Source organism: Macaca mulatta, chromosome 19 (assembly GCF_049350105.2).
Source record: "Macaca mulatta isolate MMU2019108-1 chromosome 19, T2T-MMU8v2.0, whole genome shotgun sequence".
NCBI lineage: Eukaryota > Metazoa > Chordata > Mammalia > Primates > Cercopithecidae > Macaca > Macaca mulatta.
Window position 1 is genome coordinate 40,073,170 of NC_133424.1, and position 15,907 is coordinate 40,089,076.

Genomic DNA, 15,907 nt, shown 5'->3' on the forward strand with positions numbered 1-15,907 from the left:
TCTTAGATGAGAAAAAATTAGCACAAGAACTCTCGCAACTGAAAATGTCAGAATGTTTTGTCACCTCCAGAAGATCACACTGACTCCCTAGCAATTAATCCTAGCCAGATTGAAATATCTGAAGTTAAAGACATGCAATTCAGAATGTGGGTGTCAAGAAAACTCAAAGAGATTTAAGAGAAAGTTGAAACCAATCCAAGGAAGCTAGAAAAAATGATCCAAGATTTGAAAGACAACATAAGCACATTAAGAAAGTACCAAACTGAACTTCTGGAATTAAAAAATTCACTACAGGCTGGGCGCGGTGGCTCAAGCCTGTAATCCCAGCACTTTGGGAGGCCGAGACGGGCGGATCACGAGGTCAGCAGATCGAGACCATCCTGGCTAACACGGTGAAACCCCGTCTCTACTAAAAAATGCAAAAAACTAGCCGGGTGAGGTGGCGGGCGTCTGTAGTCCCAGCTACTTGGGAGGCTGAGGCAGGAGAATGGCGTAAACCCGGGAGGCGGAGCTTGCAGTGAGCTGAGAGCCGGCCACTGCACTCCAGCCTGGGCGACAGAGCGAGACTCCGTCTCCAAAAAAAAAAAAAAAATATTCACTACAGGAGTATCAAACTACAGATGGAAGCTTGAACAACAGACTAGACCAAGCAGAGCAAAGAATTTCAGATCTCTAAGACAGTTCCTTCAAATCAACCCAGTCAGACAAAAGTAAAGAAAAAAAAAATTGAACAAGAAAATCCAGGAAATATGGGATTATGTAAAATAACCGAACCTAGTACTCATGGGCATTTCAGAGAGAAAAGAAGAAAGTGTAAGCAACTGGAAAACTTATTTGAAGATGTAATTCATAAAAATGTTCCCCATCTCACTAGACAGGTCAACATGCAAACACAAAAAATTGAAAAAACCCCTATGAGATACTATACAAGATGATCATCCCCAAGGCATATAGCTGACAAACATTCTGAGGTCAAAACAAAATAAAACATTTTAAAGGCAGCCATATCAATATTAACCTTGAATATAATGATCTAAATGCCCCCCACTTAAAAGGCACAGAGGACCAAGTTTGATTTTTAAAAATCCAACCTTCTAATGTTTTCAAAAGATCCATCTCATACTTAACTACACATATAAACTGAAAGTAAAAGGATGGAGAGAAAACTATTATGCAAATGGAAAACAAAAAAGACCAGGGCTTACAATTCTTTTATCAGATAAAAAGAGACTTCAATAACAGCAAAGGAGAAAGCAGGTCATTACATAATTATAAAGGTTTTAATTCAATTAGAAGCCTTAAATTTTTTTTTTGACAGAGTCTCGCTTTGTCACTAGAGTGCAGTGGTGCAATCTCTACATATCACAACCTCTGCCTCCTGGGTTCAAACGATTCTTGTGCCTCAGCCTCCCAAGTAGTTGGGATTATAGGTGTGCACCACCACACCCAGCTAACTTTTTTGGTATTTTTAGTAGAGACTGGGTTTTGCCATGTTGCCCTGGCTGGTCTCAAAATCCTGGCCTCAAGTGATCTGCCTGCCTCAGCTCTCAACGTGCTGGGATTACAGTTGTGAGCCACTGTGCCTGGCCTTCTGCTTTCTTCTCTTGCTCAAGATTGCCCTATTAGGGGTCTTTTGTGATTCCATATGAAGGCTAGGATTGTTTTTCTGTATTTGTGAAAAATTCCATTGATAAAGATTAGATTCAATCTATTGATCACCTTGGGTAGCATAGACATCTTAACAATAATAAATCTTCTAATCTGTAAACACAAGTTACACAACATTTATATTTTTCTCAAGTTTTTAAATCTTTGCTTGAGGAGTTTTGCATCGTTGTTCATCAAGGACGTTGGTCTGTAGTTTTTTATTATTATGTTCTTGCCTGATGTTGATATCACAATACTGGTTGCATAGAATGAGTTAAGGAAGAATCTTTCTTGCTAAATTTCCTGAAATACTTTTAGTAATACGTACCAGCTCTACTTTGTATGTCTAGTAAAATTTGGCTGTGAATCTGTCTGGTCTTGTCTTTTTGCTGTTGTTTTTGTTGGGAAATGTATTATTTCTGCTTAAATCGCATGACTTGTTATTGGTCTGTTCAGGATTTCTATTTCTTCCTGGTTTATTCTCGTGAGGTTGTATGCTTCCAGAATTTATTCACTTCCTCTAGGTTTTCCAGTTTGTGTGCTTAGAGATGCTCACAGTAGTCTCTGGTAGTTTTGTGTATTTCTGTGGCATCAGGTGTAATGCCACCTTTATCATTTCTGATTGTGTTGATTTGAATTTTCTCTTTCTTTAGTGTAGCTAGCAATCAATTTTATCTTTTCCATAAACTTGTCATTTTGTTTATTCTTTTATCTCTTTTTGTTCTCAATCCCATTGGTTTTGGTCTGATCTTTGTTCTTTCTTTTCATCTGCTAGGTTTGAGCTTAGTTTGTTTTTGTTTTTCTAATTCCTTGTAGTGCAACATTAGGTTATTAATTTGAGATATTTTCTACTTTTTTATGTAGGTATTTGACATTATACACTTTTCACTTAGCACTGCTTTTGCTGTATCCCAGAGGTTTTGGCATGCTGTGTCTCTATTTTGTTTGAAAATTGTTTTTAAATTTTCTGCCTTGATTTTGTCAGGTAGCTAAAGGTCATTTAGGAGCAAGTTGTTCAGTTTCTATGTATTTGCATATTTTTGAGAGTTCCTCTTGGTATTGATTTCTAATTTTATTCCACTATGATCCAAGGAGACACTTAATTTGTTTTGGATGTTTTTAATTTATTAAGATTTGCTTTATGTCCAAATATATGCTTTATTTTGGAGAATATTTCATGTGCAGATGAGAATAATGTATATCCTACCATTGTGTAAAATGTTCTGAAAATGCCAGTTGGGTCGATTTGGTCTGAAGTCTAATTTAACTGCAATGTTTCTGTGCTGATTTTCTGCCTCAGCATTGTCAACAGTGTTAATACCCCATTATTATTGCTGTCTATCTGTTCTCTGAGGTCTATCAGTATTTGTTTTATGAATATGGGTGCTCCAGCATTGGGTGCATATACATTTAGATAGTTATGTCTTCTTGTTGAATTGAGCCCTTTGTTATTATGTAATAACCTTCTTTCTTTTTTTAATGCTGTTGATGAAGTCTGTTTTATTTCATATAAGTATGGCTATTTCAGCTCATTTTGGTTTTCCATTTGTGTGGCATATCTTTTCCTACTGGTTTTCTTTGAGGCTTGACTTTTTACCATTAAAGTATGTCTCTTGTAGGCAGCAAATGTTTGTATCTTACTTTTCCTATTTAATATGCCAGTCTGTATCTTGTAAGTGGAATATTTAGGCCAATTACATTCAGGGGTAATATTGAAATGCAATGTTTTTATTGGTGTCATAATGTTGTCACCTGGTTGTTTTGTAGCAACAATTGTATAACTGCTTTATAGATTATGTGATCTTTTTACTTATGTGTGCTTTTATGATGGCAAATTTTGTCCTTTCATTTCCATCTTTAGAAGTCTTCTAAGCATTTCTGGTAAGTCCAGTCAAGAGGTGACAAATTCCCTGAGCATTTGCTTGTCTGAGAAATACTTTATTTCTCCTTCATTTATGAAGCTTAATTTAGCCAAAGCCAAAGGTTTTGGCTGGCAGTTCTTTGCTTTAAGAAGACGGAAAATAGAAGCCTGATCTCTTCTGGGTGGTACAGTTTTTGGCAAGAAGTCCACTGTGGTTCTGATGGGACTACCTTTATAGGTGCTTTGATACTTCTCTCTAGCTGATTTCAGCATTTGTTACTTTATGTTAACTTTGGTTTGTCTGATGAATATATGCCCTGGTGAGATCCATCTTGCAGAAAATCTTTCAGGTGTTATTTGCACTTCTTATATCTGAATGTCTAATTCTCTATCTAGATTAGAAAAGTTTCTTAACTAATTAGATACATTTCCCATGCTTTTTACTGTTTCTTCTTCTCACTCAGAAATGCCTATAGCTTGCAGGTTTGATTACTTTACATAATCCCGTATTTCTTGAGGGTTTTAAAATTTTTTTATGTTTTTTCCTTAATTTTCTTATGATTGGGTTAATTCAAAGGACTGAGCTTTAAGGTCTGAAACTTCCTTCTGCTTGTCTGGTTTATTGTTAAAACCTTCAACTACATTTTATAATTCCTTCAATGAGTTTTTTATTTCCAATAAGTTCTGTTTGTTTTTTAAATATCTCTTTAGTAAATTTTGTACTAATATCCTGAATTGTTATTCTGATTTCTTTATGTTGGTTTTCAACTTTCTCTTGGATCTCACTGAGCTTCCTTACAATTAGTATTTTGAATTTTTTTAATGTGTCACTTTAGTTTTATTTCTGTTACAATCCATTGCTTCAGAACTGGTGTGATCCTTTGTGGGTGTCAAAACACTGTCTTTCTCTACTGCTGAAGTTTTCACATTATTGCTCATTTACAGAAGCTGTCACTTAGTTATTTTTTATTTGCTTTCATTTGAATAACATTTTCAATTTTCGATTCTTTTCTTTTTTGGGGGTGTGATTACATGCTGTGTGTAATCATTTGGCTTCAATTCTGGGTGCTTTCAGGGCGCTAAGGCTCTAGATGAGTTTCTTGGTTATAGACAGTTTTTGTGCAGTGGCTTTCTCAAATGCTGATTGTTGTAGCAATATAACAGGTATATAATCTGAGTCACTATCTTTTGCAGGGCTGGGAGTGCAGAGGCCTCAGGAAGATTATCTCATTCCCTAGTATTATGCCCTTCTGCCAACAAGTTTTGTATATGGTTATACAGTTCAGTTTACTGTTTAGTAGTTGGCACTTACTAGCAGACGCTGGCTTGTTGTTTGACAATTTGATGACTAGCAAAAGCCCCTTCCTTGAAGGGGGTGGTGGGAAAGCTCACTGTGGGATGCACATGGGTCTCCGCCAGGTGGTAGAGGTGTGGAGGGTGTTGCACTAGCTCCTCATCCTAGGGATGTAACTCACATCCTTATCTACTCCTGTTCAAGGGCTCACAACCTTCAGTTCAGATAGAGAATGTCCTTTATCTCCAGGCTGCAATGCAACTAGATTTCATAGAAAACATTCATCCTGTGGCTACAGCTGAAATGACCTCTGGAAAAAAACCTCTTCCCACAGCTTGAAATAGACAGCTGTAGCTGGTCCATACTCTGTAGCTGGTTCATTCTATGGTGCAGAAATGCTGCCACTTTGTATAGGGAGGAAGAGATAAGTCCCACCCTTTGAGTAAGTCCAGGTTGGTGGGGACACTTTCAACTGGGGTGCAGCTGTCCCAAAGTGTACTGAAAGCCTGTTTCCAAGTGCACCCACACAAAACCCCAGCAGAAAACATCATGACTGTGTCTGCAGCAGTGATGGAGAGAGCCGAAGATGCCTTTTCCATTTCAGTTCCCAGCCACTGGTGCCACCTGTCCACTTTGACAGGACAATACTCATTTTCAAAGATCAGCATTGCACCTGTGTCTCTGCTGGGAGAAATACAGCCATTTTCTGGTTATAAGTGGGGAGGGGGGCTCTCCCTCAGGGAAGAATGTACATTCCAGTTTCCTTTGTCCCAAAATGTGCTTTGGTGTACTAATCCCCCTTCCCTAGTGAAGGCCTGTATCAAAGGCTAGGTCTCTAAGGATCTTGCGGCTCCCCAAGGTCCTGCTGGTCCCCTGCAGTTGCCAGAGGCAGAGAAGGTTCTGGGAAACATTTGTGTGGGATCTAGTGATGCAGAGAGACACAAGGGTTAAAATTATCTGGACAGAATAGAGGCCCCAAACAGATGTACAGTCTGTATGGTGCTCACCATCTCAGCTCGGGTTTCAGGGGGAGAGCAAGCAAACCTATGTGAACTCACCACCCAGTGCTCTGCCCTCCAGAAGTTCCCCAATCATTGCCAACAGTGGTGCCTGGGTTTGCAAGGGCAGAGGGGCTCTCAGACAAATTGGTGGTAAGCAGTAGGGTACAAGGGTGAGGGAAAAAAGACACACTCCCATCTACACTTTCCATGGGATTCAAGTTCCTCATGGGTCAGTCTCTGGCAGACATCTATGCCCCTTTTTTTTCTTGTACTCCCAGCTTCTTCCTGTGGGTTCTCCAAAAGGTTCTGACACTTTTCTCTCAGCATTTCACTTAAGCCATGATTATTCACCTGTAACGTTAAATCTTCTTTCAAAGAAGAACTGGTATCTGATGTCTCTAGTCAGCCATCTTGAAAAAAAATCACCACATGATTTTCATTCTTTATTCCGTTAATGTGATTTATCACAATTATTTTGATGTAGTTTCTTTAGCTTTATTGAGGTGAAGAAATATGAAAAATAAAATTGCGTGCATTTAAAAAGTACAACACAATGATTTGAAGTAAGTATATATTATGAACTGATTGCTGCAGTCAGGTTAATTATCATATTCACTACCTCAGGGACTTAAATTTTTCTTTCATTTTGATGAGAATGCTTAAGGTCTACTGTTAGAAAATTTCAAAATATATAATTTAGTACTATTAACTGTAGTCACCATGCTTTACATTATATCCTCACAACTTACTTATCTTAGAATGGAAAGTTTGTATACTTTGGCCTACATCTCCCAATTTGACCCACTCCTAGATCTTGTCAACCACCATTCTACTCTATTTCTAAGAACTCAATGTTATTGTTTTATATTCTACATTCACTTTTTTTGCTTTAAAATGTTTATGTAAATTACAGCACAGAGAAAAGAGACAGAAAAAAGGCTAAAGGGTCTTACACTACTTAATCTTGGGATTGGGGTAAAAACTATGACCTGTGGGTCAAATGCAGTCCTTTACTTGCTTATGTAAATAAAGCTTTACTGGAATACAGCTATACTCATTCATTTACATAATATGTCTATCTGTTTTCACACTTCAACAGCAGAAGTAAGAAGAAAGATGGTATGGCTCATATAACCTAAAATATTTACTATCTGCCCTTTGCAGAAAAGCTCTCTGACTGGTTGTAAATTAAAAAGAGAATCTTCATCATAATCTGAATGAGCTGAAGTAACAAAATCATCTTCACCAATGTTCTTGAGCCAGAATAAGTGGATTAATATATTTCCCTATCATATATGGTTTGTATTAGCCAATATTGTGTTGTTATAAAGGAATACTTCAGACTGGGTAATTTATTTTACTTTACTTGTATTTATTTGTTGTTTTTCGAAGACAGGGTCTCACTCTATCACCACTGGAATGCAGTGGCACGATCTTGGCTCACTGCAGCTGCCACCTTCCAGGTCAAGTGATTCTCCCACCTCAGTCTCCCGTTTGCTAGAACTACAGGAGCACACCACCGTGTCTGGCTATTTTTGTATTTTTAGTAGAGGCAGGGTTTCACAATATTGGCCAGGCTCAAACTCCTGACCTCAAGTGATCTGCCTGCCTAGGCCTCCCAAAGTGCTGGGATTACAGGCATGAGCCACCAGGCCCGACCCCTATTTTTAAAAACAGGTTAATTTGCCTTACAGTTCTGCATAGTGCCACTATCTGCTTTAGTCCAGGACCTCAGGGAGCTTCCACTCATGGCAGATGGCAAAAGGGAACAGGTTTGTCACACGGTGAGAGAGGGAGCCAGGGAGATGCCATGCTCCTTTAAGCCACCAGCTGTCATGTGAACTAACAGAACAAGGGCTTGCTCATTACCATGGGGAAGGCACCAAGCCATTCATGAGGGATCCACACCATCACTCAAACACCTTCCACCAGGCCCCACATCTGACACTAAGGATCACATTCCAACACGAGATTTGGAGGAGAGAAATATCCCAACCATACCAGGTTACTCAAACATTCTGCTTATAATTTGTGCAGCCCAAACTAGTTACCAACTGTGTTTGTTAACTAAAATATAGTATTCAAATTTTTTGTGTTTAACTTAAAAATTATACAGATAGATAGATCTAGAGAAAGAGGGAGAGGAGAGAAAGAAAGAGGGAGAGAGACAGAGAGAGAGAGAGAGAGAGAGATAGGAGCTATCCAATTTGAGTGTGAGGAAATCTAAAAATAAATAAATAAGAACTCAAAATCCTATTACTAGAAACAGCTTTTTGAAACCTAAAAATATTTTATTATTTTTTTCTTTATATTTAACAGTATGGGACTGTTTAGTAGAACCCATACCAAAGACAATTTACAACTCCAAGTTTTACCCACGAATGATGTGACAAAAGCTTTTTGAATTCAAACCAGCACTTCTATAAAACATTGATTTTGATAATTGAAGTGATATAGCAAACTAAAAGTGTTTTTATTTCTAAAGTAAACATTTTAGTCAAAGTTCCATCAAAAATCAACTGTTTCTTTGACATTTTTCAATACTTTAATTTTAGCTACAATTATAGTTAGTGATATAGTACATATTATTTAAAATGTATTATAACCCTTTTCTCTTTAATTTATATGAAATATAAAATTTAAAATGTTGTAACACGATTCATATTGAAAAACATGTAAAATTGTATAAACTGCTCTCATACAGAAAGTGCCACTGGAATCACATAAAACGTTCAAATGCTTCAAGGTGCCAGGCACAGTGCTTGGCACATATTACATACTTCATAAATGTTTGTTCACTCATTCTCTCATTTACTCATGTACTCGAAGAAATATGGGCTTAAGGAGAAACTGCATTATAATGAGAACAGAAAGCACAATCTTTTATCAACAAACCTGGAGTTTTGCAAAAGACTTTGACGGACAGTGGAGCAGATGAGACGATGATAATCAAGATTTCAAACTCCTTGGTTAAAATCTACTCAGTAGCCGGGCGCGGTGGCTCACGCCTGTAATCTCAGCACTTTGGGAGGCCGAGGCGGGCGGATCACAAGGTCAGGAGATCGAGACCATCCTGGCTAACACGGTGAAACCCCATCTCTACTAAAAATACAAAAAAATTAGCCGGGCGCGATGGTGGGCACCTGTAGTCCCAGCTACTCGGGAGGCTGAGGCAGGAGAATGGCGGGATCCCGGGAGGCGGAGCTTGCAGTGAGCCGAGATCGCACCTTTGCACTCCAGCCTGGGGGACAGAGCGAGACTCCGTCTCAAAAAAAAAAAAAAAAAAAAAAAAAAAAAATCTACTAAGTAAAGCCCTGGGTTCACAAGATGACATAATAGAGAATCCGAGTCAATACTCCACAAAAAGAATGCATTCTTTCAATACCCAGGTTGGACTTTTATATATAATCATCTGCTTGAAGCTGGTTATAAGTTGTGTTAGAAACACACAGTCCACCGGAAGGTAAGAACCACCTGATGGGGGACTTGTTTTTCTGCACTGAGACTTCTTTTCAGGTAGGGCCTCATTCTCTTGGTTTTGACAACTTAATACGAGTTGAATTAAAAAAAAAAAAAAAAAAAAAAACTGGCTTAAACCAAAGAGTTTTATTCTAAAATAAAGATAAATACATGTAGAAGGTAGAGGGGTGTTTAACACTCCTATTTTTTTTTCCTGTTATGCACGAACCAATCCATCTACTCTGCACATTTGTGCCAAAGTCACAAGGTGAGGTGTCAACTCGTTGAGGGGCATTTCTGGGCTATTTACAGAAGGGCTGATAAATGCAGTATTTTACCAGAGTAATAAGGTCTACAAAATGCAAAAAGCTGTAAAAAAGAGAGGAAAGTATGGGTACTAAGTAGAATATAAGATAAAAATTGATCTTGGAGGAAATTTACTCATTTTCTGTTTGCCCCAAGAATACTGTGCTGGCAGGAAGATGCACTTTTTTTTTTTTTCCCTACGTGGGAAATGGGTTAAAAATCTGTAACAAAAATAAAACATAACGCTGGCAAGTTATTTGCAGCTGGCCTGAATTGTCTTTGGTATTGAGAGAAGAAAAAAGAAAAAAAATGGAGGGCTGGGCACGGTGGCTTACCCTAGAATCCCAGCACTCTGGGAGGCCGAGGTGGGCAGATCACAAGGTCAAGAGTTCAAGACCAGCCAGACCAACATGGTGAAACCCTGTCTCTACTAAAAATACAAAAATTAGCCAGGCATGGTGGAACATGCCTGTACTCCCAGCTACTCAGGAGGCTGAGGCAGGAGAATTGCTTGAACCCGGGAGGCAGAGGTTGCAGTGAGCCGAGATTGCACCACTGCACTCCAGCCTGGGCAGCAGAGCAAAACTCTGTCTCAATAAAAAAATAAAGGAAGTACTGTTGTAGGTCCAGTCTTGTCATTCCACAGAAGGTATGGAGAGGTGTAGAAGACCCTCTCAAATTCTTTGCTTGTGAACTGACTCTGCTTGAATACTTCTCTGTCTTCTCTTAACTCCAGTCATCTGACTAATACAATGAGAGCCCTTGGAGATACAGGTTGTGTCTCCTCATCCCTTGAGAATTTCCTGGAAGACCAAGGCGGCCTCCTTACTCTGCATTCTTCCAAACAAAATAAGAGTTTGGAGACTCCACTGCTATCTGCACAACTTCTCTGGGTCTTTGACAATTAAATTTTCTTGCCTTTTTTTTCAGTGATTTGTTAAGTGGGCTTGTGCTATTTTTAGCAAGAAGGCTTTTTCAAGAACCAAGTACTTTCCCTTTTCTCTTCTAAAGTTATAGTAATCTACCTTTATCATTTAAAAATTTTAAAGGTTCAAGTAGTAAAAAATATTACAATCTCAAAGTATGTCCTAAAATTTAACTCTCTTAAAAACTCAATTGTAACTGGCTCTACATCCTTATTTTCTATGTTTATTGAAAACTTTTGTAGTGGCTGCCATTTATGGATTATTGGCTGGGCTGTGAGAACTATTTAATAATTTTTGGTATAAGATGAACTACCTTGGAAAACATTTAATTATATTCATTCATTAAATCTTTTCCCAACTTAAATCTAAAAGCTAAGTTTAAAAGACATGCTATCAAATAAGAAAATAAACCTTCAGAATTCCAAGGTGGATTTCTTGTATGAACTTTGTTTCATAAAATCTTAAAATTCAGAGTAAATATCATACTAGTTATACTGTTTGCAATTTTATTAATGTCAATGGAAGATGCCTAAATTAAATTAAAACAATAAAAACAACCCTTCAGTTTGTGACAGAAAATTTGTAAGCATTAGATATTTATCTTACACCATAGTTACTGATAAATTTTTTTGCCAAAATATAAAGAATTAGTAATTTATTTAAAAAGAAATAACAATGCAAAACCTACTGATAGTAAGAGAAAATCTCTGAGATACTTCGATGCTTTTATCACTGAAAACTATTTTGAAGCTATTCAAATTATTCTGATTTCTATACACATCAATAGAAAAAATTTTAAAACATAAAATATCTGTGAATGGCACACTCACCTGGTAAGATAATAAAGGGTATCATCCCAGATAGAATATTTAAGAAAGTTGCATTGTGTTTTGTTTTTGCTTTAATGAGTTGTAAAAGTAATTTAGCTTATCAAGGCAAATTCAGAGCTACATAATAGTACAGTGAATTTTGCCAAGTCACACAAATCAAGTTGTGAGTTGGATGACTCTCCTAATGTTATTATGAGATTAAAGTAGATACAACTTAATTGGTAGATTTATTAGTTCAGAAAAATAATCTCCTACCAGCAAAACGAAGAATTTCTTTTAGAACAGATTTCATGGCAACCAACTGTGGCATTTTCCGCACTTTTTGTCATGCTACCACCACTGACAGAACCACATGAACAAAGTCTCAAACTCAGGCTTATAAGTAGTAGTTATGATAAATAGAAGTTTTAATGATTTCATATGAAGACAAAGACTGGAAGAGTATTTTTTGTGAGATCATGCCCCTGGAGGAAACTAAATTTAGCCATGAAATTTAAATACAAGAGATTTTATTTAAACCTATTAAATAGGATTTGAAATGACTGCCAGTCTGGTCATCCAATACGGAACTTGAAAATTCAGACATGGACTGCACTTCTGTTTGTTTTTTGAGTCTTCTTGTCACTGATGCAGTTATACTATCTTTTTTCTTTACCTTAGTTCATTACATTATTAAAATGGAGAAAAATGAAACAATGTGGAATATTTGACAGTTGCTCCACTGTAGGAATACATAATTGGTTCCAAAGGCCATCCTTAACTCCTGCAAGGTGCTCTATATTCTTGGGTTTCTCTTAGGAAGTCTTGTCTCCAGACTCCAGAACTCTACAAACCATATATGTATGTGTGTGTGTGTGTGTACAAATATATATAACTCTCTCTCTATATAAAACTCTATATAACTCTATATATACATATAGTTTTATATAAAGCTATATATACATATATAATATACATTATTTATATATATACAAAATATATATGGTTTGTAGAGTACCAGGTGATGCAAAAGTAATTGTGATCTTTGCTATAACACACATCATTCTTATATGACCACTATCATGTTGACTTAGAAGTCTAGGTTTTCAGACTAATTTCTGTAGTGGTCCACGTAAACAAAACAGGTGAGACTGGTCCTGGTCCTGGTCCTTGAAACTGCTTTTATCCAACAGCAGAATTACCTAAGTGTGGTGCTGGCTAAATGTAACACAGGGAGAGGGTGAGCCTCTGTATTAAACACCTGGTAGTCTAAAGGTAAAAGGTCAACACTGGAGAACAGCACATACAAATATTTTAGTGTTTCGGCAATAAAGACACCCCACTGTACATCATCATGTGTAGGAGTAGAGAAATGTACATTTTTTTTTTTTTTTTTTTGAGACGGAGTCTCGCTGTGTCGCCCAGGCTGGAGTGCAGTGGTGCGATCTCGGCTCACTGCAAGCTCCGCCTCCCGGGTTCACGCCATTCTCCTGCCTCAGCCTCCGAGTAGCTGGGACTACAGGCGCCCGCCACCACGCCCAGCTAGTTTTTTTTTTTTTGTATTTTTAGTAGAGACGGGGTTTCACCGTGTTAGCCAGGATGGTCTCGATCTCCTGACCTCGTGATCCACCCGCCTCGGCCTCCCAAAGTGCTGGGATTACAGGCTTGAGCCACCGCGCCTGGCCTAGAAATGTACATTTTTAACTCCAGAAAATCCACCACTGATTCAGCAATACTTGTCAATGGCCAGTTTTGTTCCCAGCCCCACTGCCTGTATTTTGGATTGTAAGAGAATCACCATAGGTACCAATAGGTTTCAGTTACTTCTGGACAGAGGATATAATACTTTTCAGCCTGACAGCCACAACCTCCACTGCACCATCAAACTTGAATGACTCAGGACCTAGCTTTAATGCGGTCTGTCATGTGACTCATGACATGTTCGCGCAATTTCCACCCCAGCTCTAAATAATGATAGACGTTATCCATTCTGGAACTATCTTCTCCTAGTGCAAACCTTACCCCAGCAAAGCAGGCCAGATGCCCATCTTGTTTTCCAAGTGCCCACTGATCCATTCTTTACTAAAGATAAGACATCTATGGGAGTATTTGTTTTTTTTACAGCCTCAAGGGCATCATCACACATCTTTCTCCATTCATAGTCTGTTTTATCTGACATCAACCACGCTCTCAGTAAGTATTCATAAAAACTGTCTCCAAGATCACCAAGTGATGTGTGATACCGACCCCAGTGCCCTGTTCTGGGGTTCAAACAATTTAGATAAAGACCGTTTGGACAATCCATTTTCTGAAGCAGTTTCCACATGTACATGACCTTGTTGTAGTAAACCAGGTCTGCTGTCAAGTAGCTGAGGTGGACGAACTCCATATGCAGTGTACCAGATTCAGCCAGAATGCTGCTACATGGAGGCCCCTAGCCTCAGTTACACCCTACTCCACTCTGTAAATGTACCATTGTCCAGGGAATCCCAGTAGATGTGTGAAAGGCAGGAAAAAGTTTCTTAGCCAGTTGCACAGCTTTAATCTTGAATATCTCCTTTCCTGAAAGATGATATGCTGCAAATAGGCCTTCAATAAACTGAATCCTGACTTCAAACACAAACATCTCTGAATTCACACTGACCTCAAGGTTGTCTTAAACAATCTTTGCACATCTAGGAATTCAGCATGGAGCCCTATGATATAAGGGGTATCCAAAGCATCTACAATGGTAGCACCCATTTGTGAACTTTCAAATGTTAGTGGTACAACCTTTCCTTTTAATAGGTCTGAGTTCATTATGTCCCCAACTGTATGTCCTATAATTATCCTAGGCATGTTTCATGCTTTAATTTTTTTTTCCATTTTCTTATGTTGTCTTCCAGGTCTCCACCTTTCATGCCTAAAAAGTTTGGAATAGGAACTGGTGGCAGTGGCTTGTTCTCTGTCTTCATTTCTTGGACCTTATTTTTCTCTGTCTGAATTTCTGCTTGGATTTCCTTGCTTGACTTTTCTTTTCTTTCTTTCTTTTTTTGAGATGTGGTCTCACTCTGTAACCCAGGCTGAGTGTTGCAGTGTCATCAGGACTCACTGCAGCCTCCACCTCCCAGGCTCAAGCAATCCTCCCACCTTAGACTCCAGAATAGCTGGGATTACAAGAGGGCACTACCACGCCTGGCTAGTTGTTGATTTTTTGTGGCGACATGGTCTCATCACGTTGCCCAGGCTGGTCTCAAACTCCTAGATGAAAGCCATCCTCCGGACTTGGCCTCCCAAAGTGTTGGGATTACAGGTGTGAGCCACAGCCCAGGCTGCCTGACTTTCTCAACTTTTCTTTTGTCTCTTCCAGGGCCTTCTCATAATCAGCTCGAATTTTATGTCTCAGAGGTTCTTCTTCTTCTTCCCTGTGTGTATGTTAATTGAGTGCATAGATAAGGAAGACTTCAGGGTTTTTAGCCCCTTCGACAGCTACTAGATGAGGAATTAACACATCGTCTAAACCCAGATCAAAGCGTTTGCGTTTTGAGAAGCCTAGAAGAAAAAAGAATGCCCCCAAACACCGGGTGATGAAGGCACTAAAAATAAGTGTCTTCGCAGAAAGTCTCAAAGTAGCGCTGTGATGTCGGGAGGACAGCCCCAGGTTCAGAGGTGGGATCCCACGTATGGAGAGGGCAGCAGGGCTGGGGTAGTCATCGTTTATGCTCTTGAAGACAATACTCCATAAAGTTCTCATCTTATAGCAAATGCACGATACACTGAACTGTCTTCAAAATATTGGCAAAAATGGAAAAACTCAATTTTGCTCAACTTAAAGGACTGCCGCGCTTCTTCACAGGCACCGCTTTGACGCTCCTCCAATTCCATTCAGAAACGTGAGTGACCCCCCGCCTCAAACGATCACAAACTTATGTCCTACGAGATCTCGTTTGCCCTTTGACTTTCAGGGCCCTATCAGGTTATCAGAAGACTCTTCATTCCTAAGGGTAGATCAGAGAAGTCACACTGCAAAGGAGCTACCCCTTGGGGAGGTGCTCAAGGGTGGTCTTCTGCCGCAAAAGGGAGTCTGGCTAAATCCGAGGAATTGCAGAAGGTTCACCATCTCCTCTGGTACTTCTATTCCAGAATCTCTTAACCTTAGTGGTGGAAAAAGTAAGGGTCTCCACCGAAGCCTGAAAACCGGGAGGAAGATTTCCCGCTTCCGGGAGGCCAAGACAAAGGCGCTGAGGGAAGGAGCAGGAAGGGACCGGCCGCCCGCGCTTCCCGACGCTGCCAGGCAGTCTCCCGGGCCGGGCAGAGCTCCGAGGCTGCCTCCGGGCAGTCACATCCAACGTACCTGAGCCCGGCCAGCCGCTGTCGCTGTCGCCGCCGCACGGGCCTGTCCGGACGGACCTTCCTCCTCCTCCGCGGCCCCCGAGAAGCTCGGCTCGCAGGCAGGGAAGGCGCGGCGGCCCCTGCGGTCGGTCAGTTCACCAGGCGCCTACTCCCGAGCGAGTTGCCACCGACCCAGCCGCGCCCGGCCGAGCCCCGCGCTCCGCAGCGTGCAAAGGAGCCGAGCAGCGACCCTTGCTCCGAGAGCCCGGGGCCCGCGCCTGCCCATTCCTCGG

General features: G+C 39.8%; 1 pseudogene; it reads right to left on the reverse strand.

Annotated features, from left to right (window-relative positions):
* Window positions 1-7,989: 7,989 nt before the first annotated feature.
* Window positions 7,990-15,646, reverse strand: LOC144336794 (mannosyl-oligosaccharide 1,2-alpha-mannosidase IB-like; annotated as a pseudogene).
* Window positions 15,647-15,907: the final 261 nt, after the last annotated feature.